Source organism: Dermochelys coriacea, chromosome 4 (assembly GCF_009764565.3).
Source record: "Dermochelys coriacea isolate rDerCor1 chromosome 4, rDerCor1.pri.v4, whole genome shotgun sequence".
NCBI lineage: Eukaryota > Metazoa > Chordata > Testudines > Dermochelyidae > Dermochelys > Dermochelys coriacea.
Window position 1 is genome coordinate 2,975,772 of NC_050071.1, and position 17,822 is coordinate 2,993,593.

A 17,822-nucleotide genomic window follows, 5' to 3' on the forward strand; every position below is an offset into this window, starting at 1 on the left:
TTCTGTGCCTTGGGGAGAGCCAACAGCGGCAGGGGGCCCCTATACTGAACACTGTCCCCACATTTTCCACAGGAGTTCGTCCTGGAAGATATCTCGCTGCTGAGGGTGACCTGGGAAGCAAGGGAGGGTCTTCTACTGCAATGCGGATTCTGCTCTGGCCCATATGCAGCTTGCCTGTGTGCAGCAATGGTCCCGTTGCCCTCATGGCACAGTGATGCGGACAAGTTAGACTTTCTGGGACAAAGAACACAGTGGCTCTCCCGAGAAACCTGCGCAAGCGCATTGCCCAAGTTCTGGTGAGACCTTTGAAGAGATCACTGAGGCCAATTACCACGATGTGAAGAGCACATCAACGACCTATTCCTCATCTAGGCATGCATGCAGCCCTAACCCTCCTCACCCCAAGAGCCTGCACTGAATAACTGCCTTCTCAAAACAAAAGCCGCTTACCGGGAACCTCCTCTGGTGTTTGTCCTTCCCCAAGCACTGGCTGCTGCAACTGACTACTTTCCTCCTGGCTTGAAAACAGCTCCTGGCTGCCTGCATCTAGCGATTCCATGGTGTCTTCCTCCGCCTCAGCACCCTCACTCCCGCTTTGCTGCTGCTCCTTCTCCTCCTCCCACATTGTTGAACTGGGCTCTGAAGTGTCCATGGTGATACTCAGAGTGGAGGTGGGGTCGCCCACAAATATCATGTCCAGCTCTTTGTAGAAATGGCAGGTCACAGGGGCAGCACTGGAGCAGCTGTTTGCCTCGCGGGCTTTGTGGTAGGCATTCCACAGCTCCTTCACTTTAACCCTGCACTGCAGTGCATCCTGGTCATGGCCCCTTTCCATCATGTCCCTTGATATCTGCCTGAAGGTATCGTAATTCCTATGGCTGGAGCATAGGACTGCACAGCTTCCTCCCCCAAAATTGATGAGGTCCAGCACTTCACCATTGTTCCATATTGAGGATCGCCTGGCGCGTGGAGACATGGTCACCTGACAGCACTCCACACCTGGCTGAGCAAACAGGAAGGGGATTTTCAAAATTCTCAGAGAATTTAAAGGGCCTGTCTGATGGTTGATCACCTTAGGGCAGGGCAGTAGAATTCAAAGTGATGACCGGAGTGGCTAGAACAGGCATTGTGGGACACTTCTGTGGCCGATCAGAGCGCACTAACAGACCAGGACATCCACACTGGTGGCGCAGTGCTACAGTGGGGACACACAAAATGTTATTCCACTCGCCGAGGTGGAGTATCAGGAGCGGACCAGCTGCAGAGTCAGAGCGCTCTACGTGCCTTGCCAGTGTGGATGGATAGTGAGCTAGTGTGCCTGGGGCTCCTTTAATGCACTGTAACTCGCAAGTGTAGCCAAGCCCTGAGTTTGGAACATAACATAAAAACATAAGAACGGCCATACTGGGTCAGACCAACAGTCCATCCAGCCCAGTATCCTGTCCTCTGACAGTGGCCAATGCCAGGTGCCCCAGAGGGAGTGAACCTAACAGGTAATGATCAAGTGATCTCTCTCCTGCCATCCATCTCCACCCTCTGACAGAGGCTAGGGACACCATTCCTTACCCATCCTGGCTAATAGCCATTAATGGACTTAACCTCCATGAATTTATCCAGTTCTCTTTTAAACCCTATAATACTCCTAGCCTTCACAACCTCCTCAGGCAAGGAGTTCCACAGGTTGACTGTGTGCTGAGTGAAGAAGAACTTCCTTTTATTTGTTTTAAACCTGCTGCCCATTAATTTCATTTGGTGGTCCCTAGTTCTTATATTATGGGAACAAGTAAATAACGTTTCCTAATTCACTTTCTCCACACCACTCATGATTTTATAGATCTCTATCATAGCCCCCCCTTAGTCTCCTCTTTTCCAAGATGAAAAGTCCCAGCTTCTTTAATCTCTCCTCATATGGGACCCGTTCCAAACCCCTAATCATTTTAGTTGCCCTTTTCTGAACCTTTTCTAATGCCAGTATATCTTTTTTGAGATGAGGGGACCACATCTGTATGTAGTATTCAAGATGTGGGCGAACCATGGATTTATATAAGGGCAATAAGATATTCTCCGTCTTATTCCCTATCCCTTTTTTAATGATAGAGTATTTAGCACAGGGATAGTTGCTGATACAAGGTGTAGAGTAGGTAGGATTGACAAGAGAAATTACACCAAGGGCATACGAAGGAGTTTACACTGTTGGTGCCTGCTCCATATGTGAACTAGGTGTGTAACAAGACGCTGGACTGCACTGTTGGAACTACTGTATGTAAAACACCAAGGCCAAGTTTCTGCTGCCAGCAGCACTGGTATAAATCTGGAGTAGCTCCAATGGCTTCTGGGATGTTGCTTTGGATTTATACATTGTAATGGACAACAGAATTTGGCAGTGAGAGAGAGAGAGAAAGAAAAGCTTCCTTAGATGCTTCTGGGACAAACTCAGTGGGGATGTAAGGTGGGGGAAGTCACACAGCATGTCAATTGGTCATTCAGTGGGTGTGTAAATGAGGGTAATATCATCAGTTTGGCATTGTGTCAGGACCAAATTCAGACCTCCCATAGGTGCCGCACTTCCGGTTGACCTCAACAGTAGCTGTGTCTGTTTATACCAGAAGTTGAATTTGGTCCACACGGAATGCCAAGTCTGTATGTGACCATATATATCATAGTGCACCCATGCACGGGGCTGAGTTAAGGCTGCATAAATGCTTGACTTTGCAATCTAAATTATGTTTTTTAAAGGAGGGCTTTGTTTTATTAATATAATACATAGCTGCCCCAGCACAGTAGTTCTGGAACATTTCATAGGAGCAGTCCTCTCCTGGGGGAACCTCAGTCTCCCAACCTCCCCCCCCAGCACACCATCAGCTGCACGTCTGCAGAGCACAACCCAAGAACTGATGAGAACGTATTTGTGCCCTACACAATACTGACTCTACTGAAAGTTGCAAAGGAAAAAGCTATTTTAGACCCATAGAAGTTAAAGATGGAAAAGGCCTCTTCAGATCATCTGCTGCTTGCCAGCACATGGCCACTTCCTTCAGTCTGTTACTATTGTTATTTATATCTTTCAAACAATGGGACACCCAGAACACCCCTGAACAGAATATTCCACAGCCTAATGAATCTCACTGGGACAGGGAACTTCCTCCTGTGCAATCTGTTAGCTTTCCTACACTCCATCCCCGTGTGCTAGTCACACCCCTTTGTCCCCCAATTCTGCACCCTTCTTGGCATTTACTGTCATCACCCTTCAAATACAGGGGCTCTTCTCATAGTGAAGCCTGGGGGGGTTTCACTAAAGGCTTCTCTTTAACTAAAGCCAGCCTGGCTAACAAAACCTCCCCTCCTCTGACCCAGGAGAGGTGGCTGGGCATCTTAGGGGTGTCCATAAATTACATAATACTTTTTTTGGTGAGTTTGAAAAACTTACCCTTCCCCCTTATAAGACTTTGTAACACTGAAACAAAGACGCTGTCATGCAAAATTAAGGATCTATCTACCACACATTAGGTAATTTATGGACAGCCCTCTGTGCAGCCATAGGGAGAGGGACCACGCAGGAGACATAATTCTTCACTCTTAATGGGAGCGCTGGGTAATTCTCCTGACCCCTTCCTCAGCAGAGCAGAGGCCGTTTCTCCTCCGCTATAGGGTGGGTTGGTGTAGAGCAGTTGACTGGCCACTACTGTGTGGCCTACGTGCCCCCTTGTTGGGAGTTCAGATCTTTGAGTCTGAGCAGGGATGGGTCCACTGACAGCTCTCCTGCATTGCCATGCCACTAAATGCCACATAGGCCTGGGCTACACTGGGGCGGAGGTTCGAACTAAGATACGCAACTTCAGCTACGCTATTTGCGTAGCTGAAGTCGAAGTATCTCAGTTCGACTTACCTGGCCATCCTCACGGCAGCGAGTCGACTACGGCGGCTCCCCCATTGACTCCGCTTACTCCTCCTGCAGAGGTGGAGTACAGGCATTGATTCGGGGATCGATTTATAGCATCTAGCTGAGACACGATAAATCGATCCCCGATAGATCGATCACTACCCGCCAATCCAGGTCCTGCTTTCCACACTCTCATCATACACAACCACAGCATTTCTGCTCAGTGGAAGGCTTTTGTGACTATAGTGTATGTGTATGTGTGTGTGGGGGGGAGCAGAATGTTAATATTTGACCTTTAGAGGACCTGATTCATCACTGTTACTCCAGCTTTACACTAGGGCAGTCAAGGGAGTACACCAGTATAAAGTGGGAGTACTGCCATGGGAACAAGGCTAAGTGTTCACTGTCAGAATGGGCCTGGGTCTCACTGCCTTTACACTCTTTCTAAATGCTGCTAACATTCATGATATTATCACAAGACTTGCAATATTTCCTTAGAGCCCCAACACTTGGAGTCCTGTGAATACATGGAAATTGCAGCTCCCATTTAAAATAAATAAAAAAAGTAGATAGTTTCTAGTCTTCATGGTAGTGGAGAAAAGCTTGAAAATGTGACCCCTAAGGACTCAAAAACTGGAAGGCAAATTCAGTAAAAGCATGTTGGGGGAATAGGGGATGCCGGTAAGTCAAAAATTCCAGTTAACTAAGAGGGAGGGAGTTTGGGTGTGGGAGGGGTTTTGGGGTGCTGGATCTGGTTGGTGCTCACCTTGCGCAGCTCCCTGGAAGCAGTGACATGTCCTTGCTGCTCCTAGGCGGGGGCGTGGCCAGGCGGCTCTGTGTGCTGCCTCTGTCCGCAGGCGCCGCCCCCGCAGCTCCCATTGGCCGGGGTTCCCAGGCAATGTGAGCTGCAGAGCCAGCGCTCGGGGCGGGGGCAGCGCACGGAACCCCTGTGGCCATTCCTCCACTTAGGAGCAGCAGGGACATGTTGCTGCTTCCGGGGAACCATGTGGAGCCAAGTAGAGAGCCTGCCAGCCCTGCGCCAACTGGACTTTTAATGGATATCAGAAATGCTGATTTCTAGAGCTTTCTGGTTGGTAAAGTGCCGGATAACACAGCTTTTACTACAATAAGGACCAGACATTTGTTATTTTAAAAATCTCCTGATTTTTAAGACAATCTCCTTATTTTCCAGGGGTCTGACTCATGATTTGTGAATGGCTGGGTTCGGTCATACTGGTTGTAACATCAGTGTAACTCCATTGCAGTCAAGGGAGCTGATCCTCACATACACAGGTATCAGCAACTGGAGAATCAGGCCCAATATCTTTACAACCGGAAGGACGGGGGCTCCTGTCCCTTCCCACGTGAGTGCAGAAAGCAATAGGGCCAGCAGAGAATAGCTGGCCCAGCCTATCACAGAGCATCAGCTTGTTCTAAACCTTGGATTTGGAGAGAGCAAAGGGGAACACCTGTTTCCTGGCTGCAATAGCTGCTGGTAGTCTGAGTTACTATCTCCCCTCTTGTGTTCACTGTCTAAAGAAAGCCAAAACAGGCTTTCAAAAGCAGCAGCTGGCAGAAGGAGGGAGAGAGAATTCCAAACCAAATCTTGCCCAGAAGAAGACAGGATCCCTTGATTATACTCTTGGAGAAAGGAATTGTTCTCCCCACTCTCCCCTAAACTTCTGGGCTGTGCTCTTAGCATTCAAGCTCAAATGCACTGGGAATGCTGGAGGGAAGACTCACATACTGCAGTGCGGGTCATGGCCAGCATTTGGTCTATTTATTTTGTTTTACAAAATAGTGTCGTGTTTGCAATTCAGAGTTTAAACATATAATGCAGGAATGTGCTCAGGAATCCACTGCCCTTGGCTGGAAAGCCTAGTTTTGTAATTGAATTTGGAGAGGTTATGACCTTTTGTCCTGATTTAGTTGGTCTGGGCCTGAAGCTGGGAAGGGAGTGAGTTTCCCCAAGAGATGCACAAATGTCATGAGAAGAAGCAGCTCTTCAAAACAGAAGGAACTGATGCCTCTTGGATCTTTTGCTTGTCAGACCCTAGCATCCAAGATTCATCAGATGCCCCAAAATCATGATTGGCCTAAAAATCATCAGATTTAAAATAATAATAAAGAACAAAAAGAAGTCAGGATGCTTTCTGATGTTTTATCCATTAGGGAAAGCTGCTTGGCCCCAATCTATGTGAGATCATCATGATTCAGCCTTACACATGCCCAGGAAAGCAGAAGGCCCCCTTGTCCATCATCAATCGGAGGGGTCTCTGCTTATCCTCTCCTATCCCGTGGCTTAGCAGTTGCCTCACTCACATTCCCTCTCCATGCTCCCCCACAGTCTGCTCTCCCTGCCTGGATTCACTTGACCCATATCTTTCACCCCACAGCATCCTACTCTTCATCATTCTCCCTCTCTGACCCACTCTGTCTCCTCACAATGACCTGTGTCCCTCCATCGCCACACACTGCCCTACTTTCGTGCACCCCTCCATCTCCTCATGCCTCCCCTGCACCATTCCATTTCCTCATGCCCCCTGCCCCGCACCCCTCCATCCCCTCACACTGCCACTCTCTCCTGCTCCCCTCCATCTCCTCATGTCTCCTGCCCTGTACTCCTCTATCTCCTCACACTGCTCCCTCCATTGCACCCCCCATCTCCTAATGCCCTCCCCCGTTCCTCTGTATCCCATTTATTTCCTCCTGCTCCCCACAGTCACACCTGCACCCCCTCCATTCCTCATGCTGCCCCACTCCCCTGCGCTCCCTCTGTACACCACAATCACCCCTTCCCTCTACCCCAAGGAGGGTGCGGTTGGGGAATGCAGCCCAGACTATGCTTAGGGCCCTACCAAATTCACAGTCCATTTTGGCCAGTTTCACATTCATAGGATTTTAAAAATTGTACATTTCATTATTTCAGCTATTTAAATCTGAAATTTCACGGAGTTGTAATTGTAGAAGGCCTGACCCAAAAAGGAGTTGTGGGGGGGCTCACAAGGTTATTGTTGGGGGGGAGGTTGTGGTACTGCTACCCTTACCTGTGCACTGCTGCTGGCAGCGATGCTGCCTTCAGAGCTGGGCAGTTGGAGAGCAGTGGCTGCTGGCCAGGAGCCCATCTCTGAAGGCAGAGCCGCCAGCAGTAGTGCAGAAGTAAGGATAGCATGGTATGTATTGCCACCCTTCCCTCTGCGCTACTGCCTGCAGAGCTGGGCCCTCAGTCAGCAGCCACCACGGTCCAGCTGCCCAGCTGTGAAGGCAGCAGTGCAGAAGTAAGGGTGGCATGGTATGGTATTGCCACCCTTAGTTCTGTGAGGCCGCTGGTGGGGCGCTGCCTTCAGAGCTGGGTGCCTGGCCAACAGCCACCGCTCTATGGCGGCCCAACTCTGAAGGCAGCACAGAAGTGAGGGTGGCAATACTGCAACCCCCCTCAACTCCCTTTTGGGTCAAGACCTCCAATTTGAGAAACTCTGGTCTCCCCTGTGACATCTGTATAGTATTGCGTAAAGGCACACAAAAGACCAGATTTTGCAGTCTGTGATGTGTTTTTCATGGCCCTGAATTTGGTAGGGCTGTAACTATGCTTCTTCCCTCACCTTCTCCATCTGATTCCACTTGCATTTACTCCCCTGAGGAAGTGCAATAGTAAGTGAGACTCTGATCCTGCAAAGGCTTAAGTATATCTTTACTCTTGTGAGTAGTCCCATTGACTTCAACAGGACTACTCACATGAGTAAAGTGACTTGCTTTCTTAAGTCTTTGCAGAGCTGGAATCTTGGCTGGGGTCGAGAGCAATCCTACCCTAGTATGGGTGAATGTATTGGCCCAGGGCCCCTTTGCAGCACTGCCATCTAGGATCTTGCAGTAGCATCTGAATTCTCTCCTAGAAGCAACACAGCAACATTTCAGAGACCGACTACTCAGGCAAAGAACCAGAGAACCACTAATTTTGACCTAGCCAAATAGAATCCAGGAAATCCGCCTTGTGTGTCTATAAAAAAGTGGCACCTTAGAGACTAACAAATTTATTTGAGCATAAGCTTTTGTGAGCTACAGCTCACTTCATCCGATGCATCCGATGAAGTGAGCTGTAACTCACGAAAGCTTATGCTCAAATAAATTTGTTAGTCTCTAAGGTGCCACAAGTACTCCTTTTCTTTTTGTGAATACAGACTAATACAGGCTGCTACTCTGAAACGTATAAAAAAGTGAAGTGTGTAATGGCTACTGAAACATGGTCATGTGCGTGAGTGAGAAGTGCTAGTTCAGTACACAGAGAAGCACCGTGAAGAGCACTCTCATGAAGGTGCCTTACATTTTTCATTAAACCTTAGTAAATGCTCTAGACTTTAATAAAGTAGAACAGTGACATTTCTACTTCTGATTACAAACACAATTCATGACAACTTCCTTTGGACTGGACAACTGCAGGCTGCACTTCACAGTCTTCTATTCTGATGTGACTTAATTGGTGTGATGATTCAACCATGTTAAAATTATATGTTCACTGTGGTTTCTGATCATCCAAATGTAGGGGACAGTGAGGAAGATAGTCCCATCACGTAACCCGGTTTGCCTTAATGAGAATGAAAGGTGCAAATCTTTTGTACCTACAGAATACATCCTTAGCTGAAATAAAGTAGTCATAGCTGAAAGAGGGTTCTCACTAAAACTAGCACTGGATTTTTCACACGCCTATTTGTTTTAAAAAATAACTAGTAATTATTGGCCTTGTTGGTGGTGATGGAGAGTGGCTAGTTATAGCTCTAGTGATGTCATTCACTCTGGAAGAGAAACCAGGCAGCCTGTAGCTCAGCTTTCTCAGGCTTTTATGGAGTTATTTGTCTACCTTGTGTAAAAATAGAAGTACCAGACAAAAAATAAATAACCTTAATAGGCTATCTATCTCATCTTCCTGCCAAAGCAAACCATTTTCTATGCTATGGAGTCTAGCTTTAAATATCTCAGGAAAAGGTCCTTCCACCACACCCTTTGGGAGACTGTTTCACAGGCTAATATTCATTTAGATCACAGCAGTGTTTAGAGACCCCAGCCAACATTTAGGTCCCATTGCGGTAATTGCTGTACAAACATACAGGAAAAGACTATCCCTGCCACAAAGAATTTACAGTCCATCCAGACAAAGGATGGGAGCGGAAGCAGAGAGAGAATGGGACTTGCCCAGTAGCAGAACTGGAAACAGAACCAAGGCCTCCTAAGTCCCCAGTCCATTCAATCATGCTTCTGCTCTGTACTGTTTGGATTCAATATACTGGTAAGATTTTTCCCTAGTAGTCTGCTTAAATTATCCTGTGTCTCCTAGTTCTAGCCCCTTGAGCCATCTTATTGGCGTTTAAACGCGTCAGAACGTAAAATTACTATGTCCCCATTTAGCTCTGGCTTGGCCAATATACATCTTAATGTCTTAATTTTTCTTCAGCAACTATCCCCACTGCCTGCTATCCTGTCTCCCTCTCCAGCTTGCTCCTAGGGCTTTTGTTCTCATCTTCCAACGCCTTCCCATTTATCCCTATTTTTCTGGTAATAAGGTGCCCATACTAGACTGTTCCAGAGCCATATAATAGCATCTAGGATGGAAATATCTTTCGCATTTCATTTCCTTAAGCCTGGCACTTGGATGACATGTAGTTATTTCTTAGCAGAGTTTACTGTTTGAACTTTCATCCCTCCATACCATCAATTCTGAAATTGATACAGAGATTGTAAGAATGTTATCTGCAACATTGGCTCAAGGTCTGACTAAATCCAGAGTTTGAAACTATTGTCAGTATTAACATAATTTAAAGCCAGATGAAAGCAAAGACGGGAGAACAGCATCCTACAGAAAACGCAGCTGGCAGAGGTAAAATCCACATGCACATCTCCTGTATACTCTAGGTCAGGGGTGGTCAAACTACAGCCCGCGGGCCGGATCCAGCCCCTAAGGGCTTTGGATCCGGCCCGTGGGATTGCCCCCGTGCTGCTCTCAGAAGCAGCTGGCACCACGTCCCTGCGGCCCTGGGAGGGGAGGGTGTTGCCTTCAGGCACCGCCCCCCGCAGCTCCCATTTGTCGGGAACGGGGAACCACAGCCAATGGGAGCTTCAGGGGAGTTACCTAGAAGCATGGCAAGGGCAGCGCTCGGAGCCTTGTGCCCCCCCATCCCTGAGGGCTGTGCAGGGATGTGGTGCCAGCTGCTTCCTGGAGCAGCTTGGCATGGGGCCAGGGCAGGTAGGCAGGCAGGCAGGGAGCTTGCCCGGGCCCCAGTGCATGCCGCTGCCACCCTGCAGCTACTTTAGGTAAGTGGCGCCGGGCTGGAGCCTGAACCCCTCCTGCACGCCACACCCTTCCCCAACCCTCTGCCCTAAGCACCCTGTCGCATCCTGCACCCCAACTCCCTGCCCTGAGCCCCCTCCTGCACTCCACACCCCTCTTACTCCCCAACCCCCTTCCCTGAGCCCCCTCATACACCTGCACCCCTCCTCTGCCCCAATCCCTTGCCCTGAGCTCCTTCCTGCACATCGCACCCCCTCCCACACCCCACACTCCCTCCTGCACCCCAGCCCCCTGCCCCATCCCTACATACAATTTCCCTACCCCTGCTGTAGGTACACATAGCAAAAAATTTGCCCACCCCTGCTGTAGGTACACACATATAGAGGGTCAAATCCTGCCCTTATTTACCTGCTGCTGAAGTCAATGGGGCTGCAGGCATGTAGCTGAGTCCAAAATTCATCCTCTGGACTAAATCCATCCTTGATATAACTCCACTGGCATCATTTGAGTTATATCAGAGATGAATTTCAATCAATGGGCCTGATTCTCTACTGCCCTGTAGTTCTTGTGGAGTTGTTTCACAGCTGTCTGTAAGGGAATGTGGGTCTCAAACCCAGGTCTGTGGGTCCCCAGGCAGTCCTCATATGGCTGCCATAACTGGCAGCTCCATGAACCAGCAGGAAGTGTGGGCTGGTGGACCCTAGATCACCAGAGGAACCGCCCATGAAGCACCTGATTGGAAGAGACATCCAGCATCTCCAACTGGCTCAGATTTGCTATTTAAGTCAGACGGAGGCACAAGAAGTTGTCAGAGGTGAATTCCTAGCTGGCTGCTACATTGGACCTGCTTTCTTGCCCGATTCCAGAGCTCTGTCTTATTCCTGATTCCTGCCTTCCTGGCTTGTTCCAGATCCCGCCTTCTATGCCCCCCACCTGTGGCTACTGACTCCAGCTCCAACCCTTGGCTTGACTCCTGATTGACCCCCAGCTCCAGTTCCAGGTTTCCAACTCCTGCTCTGACCACCACTGCTCTGACTACAGGGTCTGACCATCTGCCTCCCGGTCCATGACACTCCAAGGTGAGCCTCAAGTGGGGATAAAACACTACCACTTTTATTTGTGTGTGTGTAAATGACTCACTTAGGTGCAAGTGAGTGGAGAACCAGTCCCAGAAAGCTGCAAGAGACCATTCAAGGTGAAGTGGGCAGTTAACACCTCTGAAGCTGTACAATAAAGGAGATATAGTGTACTGCAGATTGCTGTAATGAGCCATAAATCCAGTGCCTTTATTGATTCCATGATTTTTAGTGTCTAGCAAAGTTATTAATTTAAGTTCCCAGGCTCATCTTTTTAAGGTGTTATGTGGGTTTCCTTTGAGAATGAGGACTGAGAGGTCAGGTATAGAGTGAAGGCTTTGTGAAAAGAGTATTTTCCAAGGGATGGAACTTCTACCCCACCAAAGAACCTGATGCCTTACTAACATGTGGAGAGCTAGAATTTTTTCACCGACTCTAGTCAAATAATTCTTTCACGGCATTGATGACCCCACCCACAACTACCAGGTCCACATCGACAGTCATAAGAAAAAAGAATAATCTGATTGGACACCCTACAGTGGATGAAACCACCCACTTGATTATTACATTGATAGTTTCAAGAAAAAAAAAATAGACTGTGAAATCCTTAAGAAACATCACATCTACCACATCTCTCCATTGCCCAGAGGACAGCTATACAATCCCTCCTCCACATAGTGATGAAAGGGGGCAGACAAAGGGGGCACCATTATAGTCCTCAACTTTGACTACATCAATGAGGCTAGCCAAAAACTCTCAGACACCACCTACTGTAAAAAAGTCAAAGAAGACCCCACACCACAATTCACCCAGGAATAACAGGATCTCATCAAATCCTTCCCAAATCAACTCCTAGAGAAACTCAACAATCTCATCCCCAATGAACCCACCTCATGGACTGTCTACATGCATCTCAAGATACAAGAGATCCCAGGCAGACTCATCATACCTGGCCATGGTACTGTAAGTGAATGACTATCAGGACTCATAGAAACCAACCTCAAACAACTCACCACACAAAGGGCCAGTTTCCTCCAGGACACAATTGACTTCCTCCAAAAACTCCACAACATTAACAACCTTCCTCAGAACACCATCCTTGCCACCATGGATGTCACTTCCTTATATACCAACATCCCTCACAATGACAGCATAGCTGCCTACCTCAAATATTTACAAGACTATGGGCAACCATCAGATATCTACCCCAAGCACATCACCAACTCATCCATTTCTTCCTCACTCATAACAATTTTATATTCAACAACAAAAACTTTGTCCAAACCATGGGAACAACCAAGGGTACCAGGGCTCCTCAGTATGCCAACCTCTTCATGAGCCACCTTGAGGAAGAATTTCTGGACAAGTGCACCATGAAACCAAGGACATACCTGAGATACACCAATGATATTTTCATCCTTTGGACTGCCGACCTAAACTCCCTCACAGATTACCAGCACAACTTCAACCACCACCACCCACCCATTAAACTCTCGCTGGAACACTCTCACACCAGCATCAATTTCCTGGACACCACGATCAGCTTCAACAATGGAACCTACAGACAACTATGTACACGAAACCCACAGATTGCCACACTTACCTTCACAGATCCAGTAACCACACCAAACAAACCAAGAGACCTGTTTTCTACAGCCATGCACTCAGATACCACAGAATATGCTCTGAGAGAAAGTCCAGGGTACACACCTTAATGCACTTAAAATCGCCTTCATCAAACAAAGACATTCCACCAGAAAAGTAGGTCGCACATACAAATATCCCAAGAGAACCTGCTTCAATACAGGAAACTCCCCCTCCCCCCCATCACGCACCCTACCACTCTGAAACCTGACACCCCTAGTTGTCACCTTTAACCCCACACTGAAACCCACATTGAATATCTTTAAACCATTACAACTCATACCCGATGGGAACCACATCCTGTAAGAAATCTTTCCCAAACCTCCTCTTCTGGCCTTCGAATAACCCCTCAGAACATCACCAAGCTCATCATCAGAAGCAAGTTCCCCGCAGACCAAGACTCACCAGCTCAAAGCAACACCAGATGCTGCCAGAACAACAGATGCAAAACCTACAGACATATCTCCACTGCTACAATGATCAGTACACCCCCACAACACACCTTTCAAGATCCAGGGGTCCTACACATGCCCATCACCACATGTGGTGTACCTCATCCACCTTATCAAATGCCCCAACAACAACTATGTGGATGAAAGCAGACAATCACTATGCTCCCAAATAAATTCACACATAAAAATAATAGACAAATATACCACATCACCCACTGGCAAACACTTTTCACAAAACTACCAGTCCATATCTGACCTCTTAGTCCTCATCCTCAAAACACCTCCAGAAAACAAGCCTGGCAGATTGAATCTGTAACTTTGCTAGGCCCTAAAAATCATCAGTGTCTCAATAGAGACACTGGATTTATGGCTCATTATAACAATTTGTAACCCACTAACCCTTCTTTGTCCTAGGACTGGAGATGTGTTAATGGGCCACTTCACCTTGAATGGTCTCTTGCAAGATATAACTCCTTCTGCTTAATCTGTTCCACCTTGAATTTAGCTGTGACCCTCTGAGTACCTTTCCCAGACCTGAAGAAGAGCTCTATGCAAGCTTTAAAGCTTATGTCTTTCTGTCAAGGTTCCTTCCCCACTCTGAACTCTAGGGTACAGATGTGGGGACTTGCATGAAAACCTCCTAAGCTTACTTTTACCAGCTTAGGTTAAAACTTCCCTAAGGTACATACTATTTTACCTGTTGCCCCTGGACTTTCGATGCCACCACCAAACGTCTAACTGGTATTATTATTAGGAAAGAGTCCATTTGGAAACATCTCCCCCCCCCAGATGTTACCTTTCCTTTCCTGGGGAAGGCTTGATAAAAATCCTCACCAATTTGCATAGATGACCACAGACCCAAACCCTTGGATCTTAAGAACAATGAAAAAGCATTCAGTTTCTTAAAAGAAGAATTTTAATAAAAGTAAAAAGAATCACACCTGTAAAATCAGAATAGTAAATACCTTACAGGGTAATCAGATTCAAAACATAGAGAATCCCTCTAGGCAAAACCTTAAAGTTACAAAAAGACACAAAAACAGGAATATCCATTCCATTCAGCACAGCTTATTTTTCTCAGCCACTTAAAGAAATCATAATCTAACGCATCTCTAGCTAAATTACTTACTAAGTTCTAAGACTCCATTCCTGTTCTGTCCCCATCACACAGACAGAGAGAGAGGCTTTATTTCTCCCTCCCCCCAGCTTTTGAAAGTATCTTGTCTCCTCATTGGTCATTTTGGTCAGGTGCCAGGGAGGTTATCCTAGCTTCTTAACCCTTTACAGGTGAAAGGGTTTTTCCTCTGGCCAGGAGGGATTTTAAAGGTGTTTACCCTTCCCTTTATATTTGACACTTTCACTGACCAAAGTTGGTCCAATAAAAGATATGAATTCACCCACATTGTGTCTCTAATATCCTGTGACCAACATGGCTACAACATTGCAAATTTATATATAAGTGGACTCGCAACCTAAAGGAAGTGGAAATCATTTACCACATGCTCCGAATGCATGAGATTAGCTGCTCTCCAGACAAACTTCCAGGGCTCTAAGTAGCATCAGCTAAAATTAAATCTAGGAACAAAAGCAGGAAGCTGGGAATTCTCTATTTTCATGATGGGTTTTGATTTTATTTTGCACCCACACACTCACAAAAATCTGTCTCTAAAAATAACCATTCCATTTTATTTCGCAAGCTGCCAAGAAGCCATTTTCACTTAGAAATGACTTTATATGGAGAAGCAGAGTCTTCTGTAAACAGCATCTGCCAGTTTTGTTTTCAATACCCTCAACTTGCTCTTTCCAGAGCACAGCTCAAAAAAGGAAACCATCAGCTTGAAATCTAGGCAGTCTCAAATAGTCAAATTGTGATTAAGAGTCAGTACCGGGTTTACTATGGTACCAATGGTGCCATGCTGACACTCAGAAGGGACCCTGGCACCCAGACTGTGGTCCTGCCTCTCCCACTCCACCCATGCTTCGCCCTGAGGCCCAGCCCCTGCTCGGCATCTTCCCCCCGCCCCGAGGCTCCACACGCCATTTGCATGGGGGGGAGTGGGGGAGAGGAGTGAGCAGTGGAAGGGAGGGAGAGGAGCAAGCAGTGGGTGGAGAGAGGGGCAGAGAGGAGCGAGCAGGGGGTGAAGGAAGGAGGGGGCAGAGAGGAGTAAGTGACAGGCAGAGCCTGGGGCGAGGGGGAGGAGGCAGGGCCACGGTCTGGGTGCTGGGGCCCACAAAAGATTAAACTGGCCCTGCTCAGAGTATGTCCACACTTCCAAGAAAGGTGTGTTCTTAACCTGAGTTCTATAGTAGTGAATGCACAGCAATCTGGGGTTTAACTTGGGTTAGCAGATTGAGTTAAAACCTACAGGGCTGCCTGGAGTTGAACTTGTGCTGCTAACCCAAATTTAAAACCAAATCACCTTGTCTTCACTGTTGTTTTAATGTGGCCAGCTAACCTGAGCTAAGAACATACTTTTTTTTTCTTTTCTTCAGTATAGACATAGCCTGACTCATAGTTTGGTTCCTACCTGGCCCATCCCTTACTCAGCTGGACTGGATGGTTACAATCCAGCCTTACAGAGGGAAAAGAGTGAGTCTGGCTGTACCAATTAATCTCAAACGCACAGGGTAACTACTCTGACCACTGGGTCTGTCTCTAATCTTGTTGAGTTCTAGACATAGGCGCTGACTCTGTGGGTGTTCTAGCCTTGGAGCACCCATGGAAAAAAATAGTGGGTGCTTAATGATCAGCTCCTCCCTCTCTCCCCACAGTGCCTCCCACCCGCTGGCTATTTGCTGTTCAGTGGCATGCAGGAGGGGGAGGAGTGGGAACTGGAAGAGGCAGGGGGAGGGGGCGAGAAAAGGCAGGGTTGGGGGAAGAGGTGGAGTGAGGGTGGGACCTGGGGTGGGGGTCGAGCACCTCCTGGGAACTCAGAAAGTCAGCACCTCTGGTTCTAGACACCCGAGGTGTTACCAGCAATGATACCAGGCAAGAAATTCAGAAAAAGGAGAGCTTTTTAAGCTGACACATCCCTTTTAAAGCTTTCGAGAGGTGAACAATCACCTCCACGTGTGCTTTGCTCTGCATGTTGAGACCACCCAGGTTCCAGGACACAGGCCTCCCAAGAGAAGGGAGGGGCTGCCTGGATGGGGACAGGCACAATCCTCCCCAGCAGGGATTTCACATATGCAGAGGGAAGTCAAGGGAAAGGGCGGGGTGCCCTGAGCTGAATGTAAAATGACTTTTCCATGATGGACACTAAACCCCTCTTGCCTTCTCCATCCCATGTCTCTTCATCCTTCCATCTCCTCTCGCCAACCCCCAAGTCACTCATCAGTCCCTAGTCAGGAAAGCACCTAAGTGGGTGCTTAAAGTTAACCAGGTACTCAAGTGCCTTGCCGAACAGAGATGGAGTTAAGCATGTGCTTAATGCTCTGCTGAATTGGGGCCATGAGAGATCAGTTTGCAGGAATGCTCATTTGCATCTCTACCACTTGGACAGGTCTGTATTTGTGAGTTTCCTCCAGGAGAGGGGTAAACTCTGCCTGTGTCACATGTGGAGGATTCCCATCAGAGTCAATGGACGGTTTGCAGAAAGGCTGAGAGAAGAGCATTTGAGAGTTAACCATAGAATCATAGAATATCAGGGTTGGAAGGGACCTCAGGAGGTCATCTAGTCCAACCCCCTGCTCAAAGCAGGACCAATCCCCAACTAAATCATCCCAGCCAGGGCTTTGTCAAGCCTGACCTTAAAAACCTCTAAGGAAGGAGATTCCACCACCTCCCTAGGTAACACATTCCAGTGCTTCACCACCCTCCTGGTGAAAAAGTTTTTCCTAATATCCAACCTAAACCTCGCCCACGGCAACTTGAGACCATTACGCCTCGTTCTGTCATCTGCTCCGATTGAGAACAGTTCAGATCCATCCTCTTTGGAACCCCCCTTCAGGTAGCTGAAAGCAGCTATCAAATCCCCCCTCATTCTTCTCTTCTGCAGACTAAACAATCCTAGTTCCCTCAGCCTCTCCTCATAAGTCATGTGTTCCAATCCTCTGATCATTTTTATTGCCCTCCGCTGGACACTTTCCAATTTTTTCACATCCTCTGAAATCCTTGCTGTACTCCTCTCTGCAAAGAGCTGGACCTTTAGCCTAGCTCTCACTAGAGAACACTTCTGATGCTATGTGCTGTATGGTTGGGCTGTACGAGGCTAAAGAAGGTTAGGCAAAGTAGTAACATTTTCCAAAGGGCAGTGTACTGGGGAAGATGCAGTACCATCCCTGCACTGGGCACAGCAGATGGAGATAACAGCACATTAGGATAGCTCCCGTACAGGATGGGAGGCATTTTCAGAAGAGTGGGAGAAAAGTCAGGTCAGTGCAAGTGCTTCTGAAAAATCCCAGCCCGTCTATATCTCCAACACAGCTTGAATCGACTCACAACCTGTAAGGCAGCTTGTGGCAATCACTTTCCACAGTCAAATTCATGT

The 17,822-nt window shown here is 47.6% G+C and overlaps 1 protein-coding gene and 1 long non-coding RNA gene across 3 annotated transcripts in view; one reads left to right on the top strand and one right to left on the bottom strand.

The window, feature by feature from the left end:
• Positions 1–17,822, bottom strand: part of IGFBP7 (insulin like growth factor binding protein 7) — a 70,052-nt gene that overhangs the window by 21,634 nt on the left and 30,596 nt on the right. The window lies entirely within an intron of this gene.
• Positions 10,052–16,116, top strand: LOC122460039. The gene is made up of 3 exons (XR_006281089.1): positions 10,052–10,183; positions 11,071–11,239; positions 15,826–16,116. It is a non-coding gene; the product is annotated as an uncharacterized LOC122460039 (long non-coding RNA).